Here is a 7,279-nt window from a genome sequence, read left to right on the forward strand (position 1 = left end):
GTCCATTCACCAATAGCCAATCAGATTGTGTGTCAAACTCAGTGTTTAGGCCAAATGTTGCTCCTAACAGCCGTCGTCAGGAGGTCCCCCATTAGGTCTTATAACAGCTACAACACTACAAACACCTGGGAAATGACACACACACATACACACATGTCCGTACACACAGTGTGAAAACCACTAAGAGACACAGCAGGATTGATCTCCCTCAGTGGTATTGATTAGCCTACCCCCAACTCAGACCAGAAGATGCCAGCTGTGTCAAGCCATTTACTTCCTGAAGCGCTCCGTCTCCTGCATGGAAGATGAAAATAATGACGCAGCGAGAGTCTTCTTTCAGAGAAATTCTGCTGGCTGCTAAAGGGCAGGAAGTCCACAGGGAAACAGTTACCTTAGATGAAGGGTGCTCCGAGCCATTTGTTTTAACCCCTGCCCCAGTCCCACTAAATATGTGTGTGTGTGTGTGTGTAATATACTGTGTGTAACTAGTCCTTGAGCTCATCTCTCTTCTGGCTGGTGTGTCTGTGGTATGTAATCAGCTAGTCTGTCAGTAAGAACGCAGTGTGCCTGGGATTAACATCAAGCGATTTCTAGTTTTACAGTATCGGTATTCTCCTAAGACAAAAAAATCATTTTACATTATTGATAAATGCATGCAAAATGAATATGTTTCTTCTCCAAAGCTATGGCCTAATGACTCAATATGGTAATATCATAATGTAACATTTAGTACGTTTATCAAAGATTAATAAGATGCTCTATTTGTGTTGCTTCCAGATCTACTTTTTAATCACTATTCAGTCTGTGTGTTTCGAGACAGAAATCAACATTCATCCCTCTGAAACCGTTTGTTGTCTTTAAAATCTGATTCCATCTAAAAGTTTATGACACTGCAGCTAAAATCAGGACAAAGAACATTTTTTTGACAAACTGGAATTGTTCTACAGAGTGAATTATAAAGACTCAAATTCAGTGACATTCCTGTTCAAAACCAAAATTACTATTGGCAGTATCTCCTCATGAAACCACCGTATCACTGTCAAAACAATCGTGAACTATATCACTGGTAGGAGAAAAAAGCAGCAGTTGGATTGTGATGAACAGCCACAGTTGTCTGGTGTACAGAAGTCAGGGCAGTTTTGAGAGTTTTGCATTCAGTTTTGAGTTATTAAAAAACACTGCATCCTCTCTAAGAATTATAGAAACTATTAAAAAGAAACATAAAGGGGAAAAACAGTAAGTGGTGTACAAATTAACTAAGTCACTCACATGGGTACAAGTTTTATTTAATTGGAAAAAAAGGCTGTTTTATGTTACTACTCGTAGAATAATTTGCCTTCCTCTATATCCCTGCCTATAAATTATTCATTTAACTGAAATACTTTAAACAATCCCACATGTAGAAAACTAAAAATGTCAAAATGCTAATACAAGAATAGGTCCAGTATACTATGTCTGCAGGAATATGAAGGTGCATCTTCAGTTTAGGAGAAACTGCACACGAACACATACATTTCAGCAGCAAGCATTTAAATCATATGTGACCTGTGGCCTTGCAAAAATGTGTGTGTGCTGGATGAGCCTGGATGAAAATCCAGAAACCCATTTTTATTGTGATATATTTATATTTAAACATCTGCAAACATGCAAATATGAAAACTCTGGATGCAAAAGACACAGGAGTTCTGTAGTGATATAAATAACATGAGCAACATCAATATGAGTCCTCAAGTGACTTTGATTGATCCGAGGTTTTGTTGCTTTATGATATTTGAGTTATTATTTGCACATTTTGAACACGTGAAATATACTGCAGGTGTTTTTTCTGTACAGGTAAAGCTTCCTACCGTGCCTCAAATCTTCAAACGTTCCTCTGATCTGACACACTGCTGTTTAGATTTGAGACTGCCGTCCGTCTCTCTCTTCTCCAAACTCAAATACTTGTCAGCGGCTCTGCAGTCTCTCTACAACTTCCCCCCCTTTTTCTCCCTCTTTGCCCTCTCTATATTTTTGACAAGCTGGCATACTCAAAGGGCATTGTAAAAAACGTCAAACTTTATGAAATATAGATATAGAAAGCGATATACAGAGGCTGCAGGAAATGGGGAGAGGAGATAAATGGGTGGAATGTGAGAGAAGTATAAAAAAAAGGAGGAAGACAGTGTGAGTGAGGGAGAAAAGAGATATGAGCTCTCTGTGGTAAAAGACAATAAAGTGTGAAAGGTTTTTCCTTTGTTTGATGTCCTCCCCTGGGGGGCTCTGTGACAGAGACCACTGCAGAGCCCTAGTTTAAAGAGGAAAAATGACAGGAGCCATTTCTCTCTCTTTCTCTCTATGGCCCTTCAGGATGATGGTTGTTTCTCTCTTTCTCTGTGTGTGTGTGTGTGTGTGTGTGTGTCTGTGTGACTATGTGAGCGTGAGTGTCAGTGAGTAAGAGAGAAAGAAAGAGGGAGACGGACAGAAAAAGCAAGCGAGGGAGAGAGGGAGCCTTTGGGGTCTAATAAATCAGGCCTGCATTGAAAGGGAGGGTCCTGGAGGATCTTGCGTGGGAAGACAGGTGTCCATAGCATTCTGGGGCAGAGGTTATGGTCAGACACATCAGTCACCACGTACAACATACACACACACACACACACACATATGGACAGAGGCAGTGCAGAAATTGCCCAGAGACAAAACCCATTTCCTCCTCTTGTACCTCATTACCATGTCACAGTCCTCTGCCTAATATTTGGTTTCGTTTGAAATGTGAAATGCTGCTGTGATCAAATAATGAGAGCGCATGGCAACGCGAGTCGCTTTTGTAAACAGTTTACCATTGATTATTCCACCGCTTATTGTGTTTCACTGTGTTTTCCTTTCAGTTTATAAAAAGTGGGGCTGGCACCTTAGCACACAGTAGCGGTGGCTCCGCAACAACATTTACATAATAATAATTCACAGACTGGAGAGTTATGGAAATGAAATAAAATATTGCTCTTTTATTCTGCAGTATGCAGCACTATTCCGCTTAGACATCCAGTTATTATACATGACAAATATGAATTAAAGACTCGAGTATGAGTGTGGAATGAGGGTGTGTGAGCATGGAAGGAATCACACCTCTCACGCCACCGCGCTGCTGTTTGTGTGTGAATGACAGTGTGTACACAAGAGGTGTGTTTATTGTGTGTATGTATATACATATGTGGAAAATATGTGCTTGTGTAACTTGGGTGACCCTGGATCGATAGTTTAGTTGCTGTAATATACACATGAGGTCCTGAGAAATGGTGAACTGTATATTTGTTTCTGGAATAAAACCAGAGCAGTCGACTCTGTCCGTGTGTGTGTGTGTGTGTGTGTGTGTGCATGTCTCAGGGTTACGTATAGGGCAACGTTGCGTGCCTCTCCTCTGTGTCCTCCTTTTCATCCTTACAGATGCAGGGAAATGAAACTCCTACATGCCACAAATACACACAAATTGCACACACACGCACACACAAGTACACACGTGCAGACAGTCAAAGAGTGAAGGGTCCTGCAGAGTTCACAAGCTAGTGAATAATAAAAACCCCACACTGGACCGGGCTGCCTGTCTGCTGTAAAAATGGCCTGTCTGTGACATGAATATGATTTTTGCTGTGTGCGCGCACATGCAGATGTGTGTGACTGAGTGTGCTTTCTATGGTAACTAGATGAATTATTCACTGTTTACTGATGAGGAGGCATTTAGGCTCCCATGAGTGGTGCCCAAAAGCAGGCCTCACCTCTCTCCTCTTGCCCTCTCCGTCTCTATCATTCTCTTCGCCTCCTTGCCTCTTTCCCACTCATCCACTTTCATCATCTCTCCATTACTGGAGATGTTGGTTCTAAGATGCTGCCTTTGTGGATATAACAGCGCTGTTGCAAGGAAGACGTTAGTTTAAGTCGTTCTCTGCCTTTAGCTCCAAATCTCTGCCCCTCTGATCCCGCTGACCTAGTTAGGAAACAACGTTCTGATGGTAAAATCTCTGTTATGATGAGCACAGAAGGAATCTATTTGCATGTATTAAGTCAAGGGATGGGATTTGTTGCTCCCTTCTTTGGGGCTGACTATGCTAAATTAGCATCAATTCACTGACTAGACTCAGACATACAAATATACCCACATAAGTATGCGCAAATCACTGGAAGCCAAGTTTAATCCTTCTCTCACACACACAGAAATTAGTACACACAGATCCACACACTCATATTCACATTGGCTAAAACACAGTTAAGACACCCACTAATCAAGCTCCTATTACCAGGAGGCTTTCACACCTTGGGACCAAAACTCCCTTCCTCTAATTGGTCCACTGAGAGAATTGCTAAGCTGTTCACATCTGCAGCAATACAAACACACATATATGCACATGTGCGCGCACATACACACACACACACACACACACACACACACACACACACACACACACGTGGTCACTATGAGCCAATCAGTGCAGAGCTCCTTGGGCAATGTGCACAGTTCCATCCTTTCCTTTATCCATCCTTTATCCCCTGGTTCATCCCTCGCTTTCAGCTCCATCGGTCCCAATTACCACAGCCAGGGACCCCAATCTCTGGAACCACACACACATGCACACACACACACACACACACACACACACACACACACACACACACACACACACACACACACACATAGAAATACAGTCCACTTAGCCACAATCCAGCTTCCACCATAACAAAACCAGGGGTCCAAGCTTTTTTAGCCTAATGGTATCTTTCCTGTGTTTGTGATGTTTTTTTAGGTGTGTATGCTTGTGTGTGTATGTTAATGTGTGTGTGTGTGTGTGTGTGTGTGTATGTTTGGAGTTGGGTGGTTTCCCATCCGGAGCAGCCGTTGCGCTGCTTATTAAACAAAGCCTGTCTAAAGCTGTCCTAATCCTTTCCCATAGCTATCCCTGACTACACATATAGACACACACACATTTCTGCACAGATGCTGAAGTCCAGCGCTCAGCAACACATTCTGTCCTCTGTCAACCCCAGCAGATAGAGGCAGAAAGAGGGAAAGAGCAAACGGGGGGAAATAAAGACTTATACACACATTCACACACACACACACACACACACACATATGCCATGCACTTTGCTGCATACCCTAGTGGGTAGCGAGGGTTATCTTCAGTCCCAGACGGGAGACTAGCTGCCACACCATGAAGAAACTATGTTCTCTGTGTATATGCCCATGTGTGTTTGTGTGTGTGTTGTGTGTGTGTGTGTGTGTGTGTGTGTGTGCGTGTGTGTGTGTGCGTGAGAGGTGTGAATGGGATTATATGTGCTTAGAACTCCCGGCACCCAGTAGCACCAAAGCAGCACCCAACACATCACAAACACCCAAGAAAGTGCATCATCTATTAAACACGGTTTCAGAGCTTTTTGCAGCATTAATAATCTCACTTTGAAGGAAAGGAACCCTGAGTTCTCTTGACTCATTTGGCACAAATAACTGAATAATTGCTATTGGATTCACCTCACAAGCGTGAGTCCATCAATCAGCCTACCTCTGCTTATTTTAGTTGCATATAACAGTGTTAGGGTATTGGCCTATAGAAACTCTTGGCTGCTAAGCCAAACATGAAAATGCCACATGCTGTCACTAATCTTTTTGAACTGTGTGCAGCTACATCTGGTCTCGAATGGGGGCATTTACACAATATAGGATACAAGAACTGTAAACTGCTTAACAACTAAGCTATTGGGAAGACATACGAGTTGTACAGGCTGATCACACTGTGAAATAAATCTGTGAGTTCTCTCATGAGGTCTAGACGACCACCAGTTCTACTATTTATCATTAAGGAAAAAAGATTTTGACTGGAGGAAAGACTAAAACGGTCAAACAGTGACTATGGATGATGTCTGACTTACCACCAGGCTTCAATGCAGTGACACCTGATTTTGATCCTGTGCTTTGTGCTTAACAACATCATAGAGTCCCCCAATTAAAAGATATGATTTTGGTGCATTACAGGTTCATTACATCTTAGCAGTTGCTGCCTTGGATCAGCCTCCAAAGCTGCAACAGAACCACCCTCATTTATCAGTATATGATGTGTCTGGCTTGTGAGGTCACCTACAGTGGTTTCACTGTTTCAAAGCTGGGTAAAAGGAGTGCTTCCCAATGTGCCACATAGTTCCAACAAACTTCAAAAACAAAATGATCAGGTATTAGATTAAAAGTGGTTGCATTTTAAAAATGGTCAACTGGAGAAGCTTTGTTGTGGCCATGTGTAAACGGGGGACAAGCACTGCCTGAGATGACAAACTTGGGAGTGAAAGTCCTTCCACCAGTTACAAGACAGTTTGTTTGTGGAAACTAACGCTTGAGCTGTACTTGACTTGGCTCATAAAAAGTTTCTGAACTAGAATAATTTATGCTGTGATTGGTGAAGTTGGCAAATATTCTTCCAGGTTGGTCATTGCTCCCAGAAAAATTACAGGGGTTTGAAACAAATTTCAAATCTCAAAAAATATTGTGGATTAGGTGAATTTGTGTTCATTCTTGCGATCAGAAATACCTGGATAGATTAAATCATTAGATGTAAACAAGTATTAACATGAAGCACAAGTGTAAGTAACCAACCAGGGTCACATGGATGACTTTAGTCTTGACACTTCATCATTTAACCACTATGTTCAAGGGGGAAAAAATCCAACAATCTGGTTTATTTATTTCATATTTCACGTAATGTTAGTTTTTTATTCTATAGTACAGTGCCCAAACAAATTCAACCCAACAGTTTTACATGAACAATAATCTTGAGTTTCACCTTCACAGCGTTGAGAGTCTCTGGACTGCCTGACTCCTGATAAGCAAGTCCTATCTGACGTTACATATAGCTGTATTTACTTAACTGTCAGGTGTGTGTGTGTGTGTGTGTGTGTGTGTGTGTGTGTGTGTGTGTGTGTGTGTGTGTGTGTGTAATGAAGCTTGTGTGTTTGTAGCTGTTCAATCGTTGAATGTGTGAATGAGAGTGGAAGTGTGTCCACATCTCTGTTTGTCCACAACTGTTTGCTGTGATATTTCCAGTTCTGGTTTGTGTGAGCACAGCACACTGTGACTTTGGTGATAATTGAAGCACATACCCACCCCCACGGAGGTCTGTGTGTGTGCATGCGTGCGTGTGTGCACTGCATGCGTATGAGAAAGAGAGAGAGAGGCAACATTGACCAATAGAGATAATTACCCCAAAATGTGTCTGCACTCTCAAGTCATCACTTATGGAGATTACATCCTGGGACTAGTTTCATG

The sequence above is a fragment of the Thunnus albacares genome, chromosome 2 (genome assembly GCF_914725855.1).
Source record: "Thunnus albacares chromosome 2, fThuAlb1.1, whole genome shotgun sequence".
NCBI classification, from domain to species: domain Eukaryota; kingdom Metazoa; phylum Chordata; class Actinopteri; order Scombriformes; family Scombridae; genus Thunnus; species Thunnus albacares.